The 16,337-nt window shown below is 47.7% G+C and overlaps 1 long non-coding RNA gene across 1 annotated transcript; it reads left to right on the top strand.

The window, feature by feature from the left end:
- The first annotated feature begins 13,682 nt into the window (after positions 1 to 13,682).
- On the top strand, positions 13,683 to 15,256 carry LOC308038149. Its single transcript, XR_013921902.1, has 4 exons — positions 13,683 to 13,928; positions 14,039 to 14,152; positions 14,284 to 14,394; positions 14,596 to 15,256. It is a non-coding gene; the product is annotated as an uncharacterized lncRNA (long non-coding RNA).
- The last annotated feature ends 1,081 nt before the right edge of the window (positions 15,257 to 16,337 follow it).

Here is a 16,337-nt window from a genome sequence, read left to right as displayed (position 1 = left end):
AAGGAGCCAGGTCTGGCTCACATGCTCAGGGAACAGCCGATCGCCAGCACTGGGGTCAGGAAGGAATTTTTTCCCCCGGGGCAGATTGGCACTGGTCCCCGGGGGTTTTTTGCCTTCCTCTGCAGCATTGAGCATGACCACTTTGCAGAGCTCCTCTGGGCCCTTTTGGCTCAGTTCCTGCCTGTTGCTCAAGCACCAGGAAGATGGCCTCTCGTGCCCTGCAGCTGCGGGGAGGAAGGCTTTTTTTCCCCACACGTGGGACAGCAAGCGTCTCCGGGGGCTTTTTGCCTTCCTCTGCAGCATTGAGCACGGCCCCTTGCCACGGCTTCTTTGGGCCATTTGGGCTGGGCGCCTGCTGCTCCACGAGGTGGCCCTAAACTTAGCTAGAACAGTCTACCTAAACCAGCATACAACAACTCACCTAAACCAACCTTAAACAACCTAAACCAGTCTGCCTTAAAAAACTTCAATCAGCCACCAACAACCTAAACAGAATCTTAATCTACAACAAATTACCTAAACCAACCTAAACCAAACAAAAGAAACCAACCTAAACACCCTAAAACAAACCTACCCAAAACAAATGATCTAAAAAATCCTTCCTAAAACAATCTAAAACTACAGAAACCGGCATTTCTCAGCCAACCTTAAGCAACCTGTAACCAAACTCAAACCAACCAATCTTAAGCTAAAACAACCATTAAACAATCTCAAACAACTTCAAAACAATCTGATAAAGGATAAAACTACCTAAAACAACCCATCTAAACCAACCTCAAAAATATGAAACCGAATGACATAACCTGACCAAAATGACCTAAAGCAAACAACCCAAAGCTAAATAGAACCACTGAAACCAGACTACAATGACCACGCTAAAAACCAATCTAAATCATGTAAATGTCAACAACTAAGCTAAAACTACCGTATCCTCTTGACCTAGCAATGGTTCGCCTCTAGCGGGGAAGGTCGTCCTCTCTGAGCAAGGGAGGGAAACACGTGGAGCAGGGAAGGAGGAAGGGGACATCTGCTGAGACAGCAGAAACAGCCCAATCCAGCCTGGTGATTAGTGGGGGGACACATGTCCCAGTCAGATTGAGGTCACATCCAAATCATCCAGACACAACCTAAAACCAACAAAACACAATGTCAATCTAACCAAAGCACCTAAAGCACCCTCAACAACCAATCTAAACCACCCCAGCCTGAAGGAACCCATCTTCAAAACATGCAACGTAAATAACACTGCCTAAAACAACCTACCAAAAAGTAACTAAACCAACCTAAACCAAACAACCTGAGCCAACCTCAACAGAAACCCTCCAAGCAACCTAAACAATCTAAACCAAACCTGCCTAAACCAACCTACCTGAGAACACAGACACCCACCAACCCACCTAAACTGCCTACTGAAAAGAAACAACCTAAAATAACCAACCAACCAACCAACCAACCAACTTAAAATCATCTAAACAAACCTAAACCAAACTACTGAAAATGGCCTCAACGAAAACAGCTTCAGATACGTCACCTAAAAAAACCAAGGGAAGACACCTTCAACCAAAAATCACCTAAATTAACCTTAAATAACTGCAACCAACCAACCTTCAAGAATGTCAACCAATCTAGCTTCAAAATCTTCAAACAACCAGCCATCAACAACCTAAAAAGAACCTTCAACAATCTACAGCATACTACCTAAACCAACCTCAAGCAACCTCAAGCAACTAACCAAAACCAAAATACAAACAACCTTCAATGACCTCCAAGAACCCAGCTACAACAACATGAAGCCTCTGAGAAACAGACAACCTACAAACACACAACCAGCCTCAGACAGCACAAAACAACTGAAAACAACAAACCCCAAACAACCTCAACCTACTTAAGCCAAGTGACCAAAAAAACCTCAACCACCAAACAACCAAAACCAAACCTACCAAAAAACCCAAACTAAACCACCTAGTCAACCTGAGCCACCACAAAACACCTCAACAACCTCCAACAGCCTACCCAAATCAAATCACCTCATCCAAACTACCTAAATACAACTAAACCAACCTCAAACAAACAACCTGAACCAACCTCAACACAAACCCTTCAAGCAACCTCAGTGATGGAAACCAAACCTACCTAGGCCAAACTACCTGAAAACACAGACATCCATGAACCTACCTAAACTGCCTACTGAAAAGAACAGAAGAAAATCAAACCAACCTCAAAGAACCAACCTAAACCACCCCACCCCCAATCATCTAAACAACCTCAATCAAACCACCTACACCACTCTCACACAAACTACTGAAAGCAACCTCCACAAAAACAACTTCACATACCCCACCTAAAACAACCAACAGAAAACAACTTCAACCAAAAATCACCTACATCAAGCTACCTAAACCCACCAGCCTTCAACAACCAGCTTCTCACAACCACCCTCAAAGAACAACCTGTCCCAAACAAACCACCTAGAACCACCTCAACAACCTCAACCAAACTACCAAACCCAAAAACCTCCCTCCACCAAAACAGCCCCTGCTTGGAAGGGCTCCAGCCTGGCTGCACCATGCGCAGCTGCCACTTGGCAGCTCTCCCTGCAGGCAACACTAGCGCCTGGCAGGGACCAGAGCGCTTCTCGTGCACCCTGCCCAAGAAGTACAGCAGCAAAACAGGTGTGTAAGGCAAAAAGTCTGCTTGTTATCGCTACGTGTCACGTAGCTCTGGAAAACATCCCACGGTACCACAGCCATCATCAACTTCTTCTCCTCCTTCTTCTTTTGGGCATGGTCAGTCCCGCACCTCATTCTCAAGGTTCTCCCTCTTCAGGAACCAGGCAAAGCTTGGCCTCTATTGCTGCTGCTGCTCTCTGCAGCTCTGGGACTTGCCTTTGCCAGCCTGCAAGGGCTGTTTGTTCAAGCTAAACGGAAGAATGCATCAGCCTGCTCCTGGCTACACGTGGGCTTGTGTTAAGGATTGTGAGCATTGGCTCTGAAAAAGAGTGAGAAACGGAAATGACATGGAATAACAGAACATGACAAAACACAAAATGAAGTAAATGAAAAATATAAATAAAATAAAATAAAATAAAATAAAATAAAATAAAATAAAATAAAATAAAATAAAATAGAAAAACTTGTATCCATTGCATTTTATGTCCTGGAAAGAGGTTTTGAGGGAAGAGTGAGAGGAGAGAGAGAGAAGAGGAAAAAGGGAAAGGGAAATGGAAAGGAAAAGGGAAAGGGGAAGGGGAAGGGAAAGGGGAAGGAGAAGGGAAGGGGAAGGGAAGGGAAAGGGAAGGGGAAGGGAAGGGAAAGGGAAGTGGAAGGGAAAGGGGAAGGGGAAGGGGTAGGGGAAGGGGAAGGGGAAGGGGAAGTTGAAGGGGATGGGAAGGGAAGGGAAGGGAAGGGAAGGGAAGGGAAGGGAAGGGAAGGGAAGGGAAGGGAAGGGAAGGGAAGGGAAGGGGATGGGGAAGGGGAGGGGAAAGGGAAGGGGAAGGGGAAGTGGAACGGGAAAGGGAAAGGGAAGGGGAAGGGGAAGGGGAAGGAGAAGGGGAAGGGGAAGGGGAAAGGGAAGGGGAATGGGAAAGGGAAAGGGAAGGGGAAGGGGAAGGAGAAGGGGAAGGGGAAGTGTAGGGGAAGGGGAAGGGGAAGGGGAAGTGTAGGGGAAGGGGAAGGGGAAAGGGAAGGGGAAGGGGAAGGGGAAGGGGAAGGGGAAGGGGAAGGGGAAGGGGAAGGGAAGGGAAGGGAAGGGAAGGGAAGGGAAGGGAAGGGAAGGGAAGGGAAGGGAAAGAGAAGAGAAAGGAGAATTCTGAAAAATATTGCACTATTTAATTTTTTCTCATGAGAATCAACACAGGAAAATTCTAAATTGTTTAAACAAAGAAAGTATTTGCTACAGTTGCACTTGATCAACATCCTGTTCTTTCCAACAAGTAAACAAGTGCAACCAAGTTTCCTTCAGGAGCCGTACGGAAGGAGAGAGTACAGATTCTGCTCTGTATGATAGCAAGCAGGTGAGGGAGCTGCTGCTGATTTCAAAACTATATGGGCTCTGCTGTGTCGGTTTTGAACCGGGGGAAGAAAAACAGCCCTTATTGTTTCACTATTTAGGTCCACTTTATCTCATTTGCAAGGTAGATCCATTGCTTGGAGAGACTGTTGAGAATTACCTGGAACTAACACTATTTTAGCACAGGATCTGTTTGTTCCCTGGCCAAAGAGTCGCTATGTCTTGGTTAATAACACTACACGATTTCATCAACATATTTCTGTCTCAAGGGGCCCAGTTCTATGTTATTTTCCAGTAACACATTCCTTCCTAATTCCCATCTCACACTTAGAGATGAGCGGCATATCATTTCTGCAGTGTCTACTTATCACCCAAGGAAGTCTACAAATCTCTTTTCCATAGCTACAAGGAGTTTTCAAAGATGTGACGGTTCCCTCCAGACATCGACTGATCTTAAAGAAGGAGCAAAATCCAAAAGGATCAATAAATGTGGAAAAGATCTTTGGTATTAGGGAACTGAGATGAACTGGTGCAACTTTCTTCCCTAGTGGTTTGAAAAGAATGCTGTTTGACTGCTGCTCATACTGATAATCCACAAAATATTTGCTACACTTTTTAGCCAAAGGACTAAGGCAGTGCCATCAGCAACCTCAGAACACACCTTGGAAAAAAAAAAGTAGATACTACAGCTCAAAGTCTGAGGAACCAGCATCAATGACTAATGACAGCTGTAACGTGGAGGGCACAGTAAGCCACAGTTGTAGAAGTTTGTTTATCATTTATCATGGCTCTGTTTTGAATACTGACATTTTCCATTACTTTTATTACAACTGTTATTATGAGATCATGACATCACCTATCATACAAGTGTAACTTTCTTAACTTTGCAATGAAAACTTCTGGACAATACACAAAGTTACACAAGCGAGGGAAGTACACAGGCAACTTGGAACTGGGCTCCTGACTTGCATTTCTGACTTTGAAAGCCTCTCTCCAAATCATTTCTCATCTTTCATTAAGATCCAGCAGCAGTTCTCCCCTGTGCCTCCTGCTTTCCTTTAGTCATCCAAAGCCCACAGAGCTGCACCGCAAGCTGGAAGAACAGTAGGCCAGCCTCATGGCCTCTTTCTGTCACCTAGTTTTTATGTACCATTTCTCACTGAGTACAACACCCAGTGATTCCTCATCACACATGACACTTCAGATAGTACATCCACGCATTATTTTTGCAGCATTGTATTTGCACATATTAGCTGTTGAACCCTCCAGATGATGTCTTGCCTTTCAAGAAGGGTGTAGTACAACTTCTGGGATTCTACAGAAAGTCAATAGGGCAATAGTGAAGAGAAACAAGTGTGTTTAAACATCTAAAAGGTAGCTATGAAGAAAAGCATTTGTGTACATCCACTGCACACAGGACACAGAATGATGAGGCTTAAGTTAAAAACCTGAAAAACGTAGGGTATGTAGCAACCTTTGCAACAGCAGTAATATTAAAGGATTTTTTTAAAGAACAAATTAGACAAGCATTTGTAAGGAATGATACGGAAAACTGATCATCCTCCTTTGGGATGTGAGCAGCACTGGACTATCTTTCAAGGTTCTTCTTTCCTCATTGCTGCCCCCCTGTGCGTTTCCGTGGTCATCACACAAGCATCATCATCTTATCAAGGATTAACAGCTTTTGGATGCACAGAAACTGTCTTTAGAGCGATGTCCGCAGACCGTGGAGTCAAGATCTGCTCTTTTTCTCTACCAAGCCTGAAAGCTCTCTTCAGTTTAAGACTGTTTTTAAAATTCTGAGTGAAGTCAAAATTAAATGCACACACTGGAACATGCAGAGAATTGTGTTTAAAACAACGCAATGCAATAGTTCTACACTGGCTAGAAATCTTCAAAGCGTTCTGACGACGACCCAACTTATTTCTAGGAAACAAAGTCCCTGGGGCCAAAATCAACACGATGTTCCAATCAAATCTAATTTTTTTTTAATTGTTTTTTTTTTAAATTTATGTATTGAAAAATGCTGGAGAAGGCAATCGGGACAGAAATGAAAACCCCTTTAAGGAGTCAGTGGTGTAGATTGTCATCACGCAATCTAAACAAATTAGGTTCTGGTTGGACTCAATGATCTTGAGGGTCTCCTCCAACCAAAATGATTCTGTGATTCTACAAGTCAAGAGACAAGCTGACATTGAGTGGGCAAGAACGCTTGGCAGCAGTCAGCAAGGGGCAACTATCATGGAGGAGGAAAGAGAGGAAGGAAGTGAACCAGATGACAATAAAGGGGAGCATGGGGAGAAAATGTCCCCGCAGCTGCTCTCGAGTGTGCTGTTCCCTCCCTCAAGAGTGCAGCTATGAGCAGGCAAAGTGGCACAGGGCATGTAGGGTGTGAGGGTTCAAAGCCTGCAAAGCTGCTGAGGTTTCATCCAAACACAAACCCTCCTGTCCCGTCCCAACAGAGGGGATGAGCCCTGACTCAACAGATGAGATCAGGTGCAAGTTAGCTCTGCGTTAATTCTGCGCGGTTATGTGAAGTGAATGGCAGACAATCACCTCCGGGGTCCAATTCAATTGTGAGTTTTACTAAAAGAACTTGTTGGGATATTGATTACAGCAAATGGTGACTTGGCAAAGTATAACAGAACTTATCAGCACATTAACAGCGAAAATCCTACTACAAGCGGTATTTTGGCAACCATCAGTATATATGAATATGAAATTTAACCAGAAATTAACAGCAGAGCTTAAAGATGGTGTTATCCTTATATGTTCAAAAGGGAAAGAGAGTGGTAGAGAAGGAAGGAAAACTAAGGTATAAGGGAGAGAGAAAGAGAGAGTTTTATATATATATATATATATATATATATATATATATATATATATATATACGGAAGGAGAGACACAGAAATGAGGGTATAGAAAAAAGGAGAGAAGGAAAGAGCAGAGAGAAAGGAAGAAAGAAAAGAGTGAGGGATCAGGTCTTTTACGGCCCCGCACTGTGGATGACAGGACTTGTACGATGATGTGTAGCCTTGGTGTTCCACAGCAAGGATGCTGGGGTCAGGAGCGCAGCATCCTCCCATGTCTGGTTCAGAGTGAGGGTCCTCAGGGTGCTGGTATTCTCTTGGTGAGGCCAAGCTGGTATTTCCTTTGGTGAGACTGGACACGCCCTTAGATGAGACTGGTATTCCCTCCCATGCTGTTTTAGGGCGAGCTTTTTATAGCTTCCAGAGTAGAGGAAAGTCAGAGCGGGGGGCAGAAGTGGTGATTGCAAAAGAGGGATGAAATAAATAACTTACGCTTTTTCTATGGATAAGCAACGTTTAATCCAATTCCTTGTATTCCTTAAACACGTGTTCATTAGAGCATAAGCAAAACAGCACTGGGTGCGCGGGGGATTCGCTCCGCCCAACACGCACACCTTTAAACAATAAGAAGTGTGCTTAAATACAGTAAGGTATTACATATTCATAATGACCGCAGGAACGCCTATACATATTCATAACCTTTCACAGGTTGGCCTCAGTAATTGCTGTGAGATTAATCCCACACAGGAGCAACAGTATATGCTTCTGCCTTGTCAGCTTCATGAACAGGGCAAGTGGAGGGGAAAAACGCTCTTTTGTTAACTTCAAGTCATCATCTATGCTATCTGCAGCAACAAGAGATTCTAACATCAAAAAAAAAAATTCCTCATTATGCATCTGTTAGTAAAACGGAGAAGAATTGTATCTGCCGAGACTGTGGCTTCAGTACAAGTAAGCTGGGAATCTAGAAGCTGCAGGAAAATTTGTTGACCAAAACGGGCAAACTTTGATTTTTTTTTTTCCCCATTAACCCTTTCCCCCCTTCCTATTTTCCCATCCCTGTTTAGGCTCATAACCTTGCAAAGGCTATTGCAGCAGCTGCCACATTTCTTCTGAAGCATCCAGATGCTGAAATGAGGCAGAGAAATGTGGCCTACTGTCACAGCAGACCTGAGGCTGAGGAGAAAATTAGAGACTTGGAGACAGAAGCTTACGCGGTATGCTTTTTATTCAGAGCCTGGTCTTTGGGAACCCTTCTATCATTCCTCTGATGGGGTGAGATTCAAGGATCTTGTTTGCTTACATGTCCTCTGCTCCTCCTCTCCTTCCCCTCTTGCTTTTTCCTCCGTCACCTCTGTTGTGCCTTCCTGTTGCATTCAGTAATTCTCATCTCTGGCATTTTGTTTCTTCTTCCCAGGTTTGGTCAGGAATTCGTAACAGGGCTGTAGGAAGAAGTACTGGAAGTAAGGCTGGACTGGCAACAAATCCACACTGTGTTTTGGCAAAAAAGGGACACGGTTAGGTTGATTACTCCCCTGTCCTGTAGACGACAGGGACTGATTTGGGGCCAGCACCCCAAAGGCTTCCTCCCAAGGGTGCTGGGCGGGGTTGGGGTGGGCGGGGCTGCACACGCGTGGCTCTGTCACCCCCGTGTCACAATGCCAGCACCCGGCAACGCAGCACTCACAATGCCCCGAGCAGGATCAAAAGGAGCAGCCGGGTCCCGTGTCCAGTGCCAGAGCTGGCCCGGGGGCAGCCCCAACACATCCCGGAGGGAGGAAGCACTTGAGGAGCTGCTGGAACCACAGGGCAGGGGCTGAGGGAGGAAGAGCTTGCATGAGGCTGCTGGAGGTTCTCCATTGCAAGGTGATCTGCTGCCACCTTCCAAGCTCAGCTCATGGATGGAAATCCTTTTGAGCTGGATAGCAGTGGAGAGACCAAGGGAATTTCTTCTGTGCTTGGAACAACCACTGGTGTCCCACCAGGCGCAGGAAGGATTCTTGCCCCCAAGGTCCATCCGCTCAGAGGCATTTGGGCACTCTCGGAAGTCCAGGAGATGGCTCCAGCTCAAGGGAGGATAGCATAGGACAGGCTAGGGCTTGGGCAGGTCCTGGGAGGCGTGAGCAGCCTGTGGGACAAGGAGCCAGGTCTGGCTCACATGCTCAGGGAACAGCCGATCGCCAGCACTGGGGTCCGGAAGGAATTTTTTCCCCCGGGGCAGATTGGCACTGGTCCCCGGGGGTTTTTTGCCTTCCTCTGCAGCATTGAGCATGACCACTTTGCAGAGCTCCTCTGGGCCCTTTTGGCTCGGTTCCTGCCTGCTGCTCAAGCACCAGGAAGATGGCCTCTCGTGCCCTGCAGCTGGGGGGAGGAAGGCTTTTTTTCCCCCCACGTGGGACAGCAAGCGTCTCCGGGGGTTTTTTGCCTTCCTCTGCAGCATTGAGCACGGCCCCTTGCCACGGCTTCTTTGAGCCATTTGGGCTGGGCGCCTGCTGCTCCACGAGGTGGCCCCAAACTTAGCTAGAACAGTCTACCTAAACCAGCATAGAACAACTCACCTAAACCAACCTTAAACAACCTAGACAGTCTGCCTTAAAACACTTCAATCAGCCACCAACAACCTAAATAGAATCTTAAACAATCTACAACAAATTACCTAAACCAACCTAAACCAAACAAAAGAAACCAACCTAAACACCCTAAAACAAACCTACCCAAAACAAATGATCTAAAAAATCCTTCCTAAAACAATCTAAAACTACATAAACCAGCATTTCTCAGCCAATCTTAACCAACCTGTAACCAAACCAACACCAACCAATCTTAAGCTAAAACAACCATTGAACAACCTCAAACAACTTCAAAACAATCTGATAAAGGATAAAACTACCGATAACAACCCATCTAAACCAACCTCAAACATATGAAACCAAATGACATAACCTGACCAAAATGACCTAAAGCAAACAACCCAAAGCTAAATAGAACCACTGAAACCAGCCTACAATCACCAAGCTAAAAACCAATCTAAATCAAGTAAATGTCAACAACGAAGCTAAAACACCCTAAAAAACCTCAACAACAAAACTCCAACCACCAGCCACCCTACCCCATGCAGTGTCTCACTTGGATGTGGCTGCACTCTTGGAAGCTTGACTACCCCAGGTTCTCCTACTAATGGACCCTGAGCTTGTTTAGAGGTTCTCGAGCACAGCGCAGCTACCGGATCCCCTTGACCTAGCAATGGTTCGCCTCTAGCGGGGAAGGTTGTCCTCTCTGAGCAAGGGAGGGAAACACGTGGAGCAGGGAAGGAGGAAGGGGACATCTGCTGAGACAGCAGAAACAGCCCAATCCAGCCTGGTGATTAGTGGGGGGACACATGTCCCAGCCAGATTGCAGTCACATCCAAATCATCCAGACACAACCTAAAACCAACAAAACACAATGTCAATCTAACCAAAGCACCTAAAGCACCCTCAACAACCAATCTAAACCACCCCAGCCTGAAGGAACCCATCTTCAAAACATGCAACGTAAATAACACTGCCTAAAACAACCTACCAAAAAGTAACTAAACCAAACAACCTGAGCCAACTTCAACAGAAACCCTCCAAGCAACCTAAACAATGTAAACCAAACCTGCCTAAACCAACCTACCTGAAAACACAGACACCCACCAACCCACCTAAACTGCCTACTGAAAAGAAACAACCTAAAATAACCAACCAACCAATCAACTTAAAATCATCTAAACAAACCTAAACCAAACTACCGAAAATGGCCTCAATGAAAACAGCTTCAGATACGCCACCTACAACAACCAACGGAAGACACCTTCAACCAAAAATCACCTACATCAAGCAACCTGCACCCACCAGCCTTCAGCAAACAGCCTCTCACAACCACCCTCAAAGAACCTGCCTCAAACCAACCTCAAACGACCTCAACAAACTGAACCAAGCTACTAAAACCAGAAACCTAAACCAAACTAACACAACCAGTGCTACAAAATCGTCAGAAGACAGCACCAACCAATGAACCCAGCAAAACCAAGAAAAAGAAACCTCCGAAGCTAAACAACATAGATCAGCGGTAAGAAAATCACATCACACAACCTAAACCAACCCACCTAAACTAACCAACCGAAACCAAGCTAAACCAGCAAACCTGAAGCAAGCAATCAAAGACTGACAACCTAAACCAAACTTCACAGACCTTAACCTAAAACAACCAGCCTTCAGTGACCTACGAACACACAACCTACCAACAGCGTAATACGGTGTCAAACAACCAGTCTCAAAAAGCCTACCAAAACCAACTCCTAGAAACTGACCTAAACCAACCAGATGAAACCAACCTAGAAAAACCCAACAAAACCAAAACAACAATAGAAACAACAACAACAACAAAAACAGAACACCAAAGAAGGTAGAAAGAAACAGGCAAAACCCAAACAAGTTACAGACCCATTGCCCCTTGTCCTATCATTGTTTGCCAACGAGAAGAGCCTGGCTCCATCCTCATGGCACTCACCCTTTATAGATTTATAAACATTAATAAGGTCAACCCTCAGTCTCCTCTTCTCCAAACTAAAGAGACCCAGCTCCCTCAGCCTTTCCTCATAAGGGAGGTGCTACACTCCCTTAATCATCTTGGTTGCCCTACGCTGGACCCTCTCCAGCAGTTCCTTGTCCTTCTTGAACTGAGGGGCCCAGAACTGGACACAATATTCCAGATGGGGTCTCACCAGGGCAGAGTAGAGGGGAAGGAGGACCTCTCTTGATCTACTAACCACCCCCCTTCTAATACATCCCAGGATGCCATTGGCCTTCCTGGCCACAAGGGCACAGTGCTGGCTCATGGTCATCCTGTTGTCCACCAGGATCCCCAGGTCCCTTTCCCCTACACTGCTCTCTAATATGTCATTTCCCAACCGATACTGGAACCTGGGGTTGTTCCTGCCCAGATGCAGGACTCTACACTTTTCCTTGTTAAATTTCATTAGGTTATTCCCTGCCCAACTCTCCAGCCTGTCTAGGTCTCGCTGGATGGCAGCACAGCCTTCTGGCGTGTCAGCCACTCCTCCCAGCTTAGTGTCATCAGCAAACTTGCTGATAGTACACTCTATTCCCTCGTCTAAGTCATTAATGAATATATTGAATAATACTGGCCCCAGTACTGACCCCTGAGGCACTCCACTAGATACTGGCCTCCAACTAGACTCCGCACCATTGACTACCACTCTCTGGCTTCTCTCCTTAAGCCAGTTTGTAACCCACCTCACTACTCTATTGTCTAGACCACACCTCCGCAACTTAGTAACTAGGATGCTGTGGGAGACTGTGTCAAAGGCTTTACTGAAGTCAAGGTAGACCACATCCACGGCTCTGCCATCATCCATCCACCTTGTAACATTCTCATAAAAGGCTATGAGGTTGGTCAAGCATGACTTACCCTGGAGGTCTGCATGACAAGCCCTGAGAGAGCCCTGAGGGCTCCATACCTGAAATTGTGTGGGTTTGACTGAAAGTGAACTCATTTTCTTCATGGAGTTAGAAACCTTTCTTTTTCACAGCTCGCACAGTCATTATTTGGAATTAGTTTGAGAACACGAGATAACACCCCAGCACAGAGCTAATGTTTTTGGTTGCTCTGGTCTGAGAGCCAAGGACATTCTCACTGCTCTGCCCACAGATGTGACGTATCGAGGAAGGGGGGCAGAGATGGGGCAGAGCTGGACTGACATCCAGGCTGACCGATACAAGTATTTCATCCCATTAGCGTCATGGGAATTATTTAGGGAGGGAGGGGATCTCTCTCACTCTCTCAGGCGTGCAGTGCAATCTTGATAAACTGGCCACACGGGTCAAGAAAGCTGCCTGGCAACCAAACAGATCCATTGCACTCTTCTGCTCAGCACAGCAAGATTTGCCCTCTAAGTCTCGGCAACTTCTTGAATATCACCCATAATCAATCAATACAGGTTTCAAATAGCAACATGGCATGACAAAATAATACATTCTTCTCTTTAAGTCCACTCCTTTTTTTAATCTTTGCCTAGACCTTCAGGAAACGTCAAACCAAACTCACTACTGAGCAGTTCAACACACAACCCACGCAAAATAAAGGCTCCCAATTAGGAACCCGATTACAAGCATCAATCGTGCAACTGCTACTCTCTGGCACGGCTGCCCTGAACCCATCACCCCTAGAGATGAAGTCGAAGGGAGAAACTACTCAGCTGGCAAATATTCCAAAACCACAAACACGTCTTGCCCACAGATCTTACAGCAAGCTCTCCCTCAGCAAACAAAAGACTGAACAGCAACAACAAGCAGAAATAATACTCACAAGTCTGTAACTCACAAGAGGGTTGTTGCAAGAAGGATTTCTGGAAACGCTTGAACATCCACAGAAGTGGCTTGGAGCCAAAAAAGCGCTGTCTCTTGAAACACCTTTGGCATTCTTAACACCACAGCACTAAAGAAATATCAGAATCCCTTAGCAGAGCAGAATTCTGCAACACAACGACCGGGTTTGTCGTGCTGGTCAAACACAGTGTCCAAACGGGGCCTCGTGGCCCTGGGGGCCGCCATGCCGGCCACCGCAGCGTCCGTTGGGGACGCCGCGAGCCTCTGTGATGGCAGTTGGAGCACAGCTGTGCCAGCTGCGCCATCGCTCGCAGAGAAGAGGCCGCGGACGACAGCGCCGGATCGACGCGAAGCAGCGAGAGGAGGCTCAGGGACCCCCCGGGATGGCTCCGCCGCCCAAACGGCGGCTGCGGGCCGGGAGCAGCAGCACCGCCCACAGGCAAGAGGAGCCAATGGAGATTGACCCACCCCGGGAAGAGGCGGAGCCCATGGAGGTGGATCCGCCTCGGCAGGAGGAGGAGGCGATGGAGGTGGATCCGCCTCAGGCGGGGCTGCAGGGGCCCAGCACCAGCATGGCCGGACCGGCTCCGGCGCCGTGGTGCCCGAAGCGCCGCAGGACGGCCGGGGGCTCTCCCAGAGCCCCCAAACAGGCGCCTGGCCACAAGCGGCGCCGCCCCCGCAGCCGCCACTAGCCACCTCCGGGGGATGGGCCGGACCAGCAGCCGCTCTGCAGCCACAGGTGAGCCCGGCTTCCCAGCCCGCACCCCCGGCCCTCATGCCGGGGCATCTCCTCTGCGCTGGGGCCTGGGCAAGAGGCGAGGAGAGTCGCTGCCATCTTCTGCTCGGCAGCCCCAGAGCACCGGGAGGAGTCCTTAGGAGCCACCACACACCGGGGGACAGCGCCAGAGACACCAGGACACCCGAGGACAGCGCTGGAGCTGGAGCTTGCCTTCAAGGGAAAAGGTTTTCACATTGCACAAACCATTCAGACTTCTTCTTTCTCTCTCCTTCTCCCTGTATGCAGACTATAGAGTTAATAGAAATATGGAGATCTAGAAAGTAAAAGCTAGATGTATGTATGTGTGTGTGCACAGAAGCCCAGTGGAGACCGCCAGAGACCGAAGGACACCGTAGGACACGGTGGGACCTGCACCTTGCCTCAAAAAAAGGAAAAGTTTGGAGACTTGGAGACAACAGCTTACGAGGTATGCTTTTTCTTCAGAGCCTGGTCTTTGGGAACCCTTCTCTTACTCCTCTGATTGGGTGAGATGCAAGGGTTTCCTTGACTTATGTGTTCTCTGCTCCTCGTCTCCCTCCCCTCTTGCTGTTTTCCTCCATCATCTCTCTTATGTCGTCTTGTTGCATTCAGTAATTCTCATCTCTGGCATTTTGTTTCTTTTTCCCAGGTTTGGTTAGGAATTCCTGACAGGACTGCTGGAAGGATTTTTCGAAGGTCAGAGGCATTTGGGCGCTCTCAGCAGTCCGGGAGATGGCTCGAGCTCAAGGTAGGATAGGGTAGGATAGGCTAGGGCTTGGGCAGGTCCTGGGGGGCGTGAGCAGCCTGTGGGACAAGGAGCCAGGTCTGGCTCACATGCTCAGGGAACAGCCGATCGCCGGCACTGGGGTCAGGAAGGAATTTCTTCCCCTGGGGCAGATTGGCACTGGTCCCTGGGGGTTTTTTGCCTTCCTCTGCAGCATTGAGCATGACCGCTTTGCAGAGCTCCTCTGGGCCCTTTTGGCTCGGTTCCTGCCTGCTGCTCAAGCACCAGGAAGATGGCCTCTCGTGCCCTGCAGCTGGGGGGAGGAAGGCTTTTTTTCCCCCCACGTGGGACAGCAAGCATCTCCGGGGGTTTTTTGCCTTCCTCTGCAGCGCTGAGCACGGCCCCTTGCCACGGCTTCTTTGGGCCATTTGGGCTGGGCGCCTGCTGCTCCACGAGGTGGCTCTAAACTTAGCTAGAACAGCCTACCCAAACCAGCATAGAACAGCTCAGCTAAACCAGGCTTAAAGAAGTGCAACCAACTAACCAGCCTTCAAGCTTCAAGAAGCTAAAATAAAATTAAAATAAAGGCTTGTATTCCTTGTGTTTTGTGTCCTTGAAAATGTTTTGGAGATGGGAGGGGGGGAGACGGGGAGAGGCGTAAGCGGGGGAGAGGGGAGACGGGGAGTGAAGGTGGAAGGGGGGAGACAGGAGGGGGGAGAAGGGCATGGCTGCCCTGAACCGATCACCCCCTAGAGATGAAGGCCAAGGGAGAAACTACTCAGCTGGCACCAAAAACACAAACACGTTTTGCTCACAGACCTAACAGCAAGTTTTCACAGTATCACAGTATCACAGTATGTTTGGGATTGGAAGGGACCTCAAAAGATCATCTAGTCCAATCATCTAGTCCAATCCCACCTCACTACTCTATTGTCTAGACCACACCTCCGCAACTTAGCAACTAGGATGCTGTGGGAGACTGTGTCAAAGGCTTTACTGAAGTCAAGGTAGACCACATCCACCGCTCTGCCACCATCCATCCACCTTGTTACATTCTCATAAAAGGCTATGAGGTTGGTCAAGCATGACTTGCCCTTGGTAAAGCCATGCTGACTGCCCCTAATAACCCTCTTATCCTTGATATGCCTTGAGATTGCAGCAAGGATAAGTTGTTCCATTACTTTCCCAGGGACAGAGGTGAGGCTGACCGGTCTATAGTTACCCGGGTCCTCCTTCTTACCCTTTTTGAAGATTGGAGTGACATTTGCTTTCCTCCAATCCTCGGGCACCTCTCTCATTTCCCAAGACTTGGCAAAGATGATGGAGAGCGGTCCAGCAATGACCTCAGCCAGCTCCCTCAGCACCCGCGGATGCATCCCGTCTGGACCCATGGATTTATGGATGTCCAGTCTATTTAATTGCTCCCTAACCCAGTCCTCATCGACTAAAGCAAACTCCTCCATTGACCTGGCTTCATCCAGGGTCCCAGGGGTACAGGGCTCCCCAGGACAGCCTCTGGCAGAGTAGACAGAGACAAAGAAGGCATTCAGTAATTCTGCCTTCTCTGTATCTTCCGCCACCAGGGCACCCACCCCGTTCATCAGTGGGCCTACATTGCCTCTGGTATTAGTTTTATCCGCTATGTATTTGAAAAAGTTCTTTTTGCT

Source organism: Nesoenas mayeri, assembly GCF_963082525.1.
Source record: "Nesoenas mayeri genome assembly, chromosome: 2".
NCBI classification, from domain to species: domain Eukaryota; kingdom Metazoa; phylum Chordata; class Aves; order Columbiformes; family Columbidae; genus Nesoenas; species Nesoenas mayeri.
Note: the sequence above shows the minus strand (reverse complement) of the source record. Positions and strands in the feature narration are given on the sequence as shown.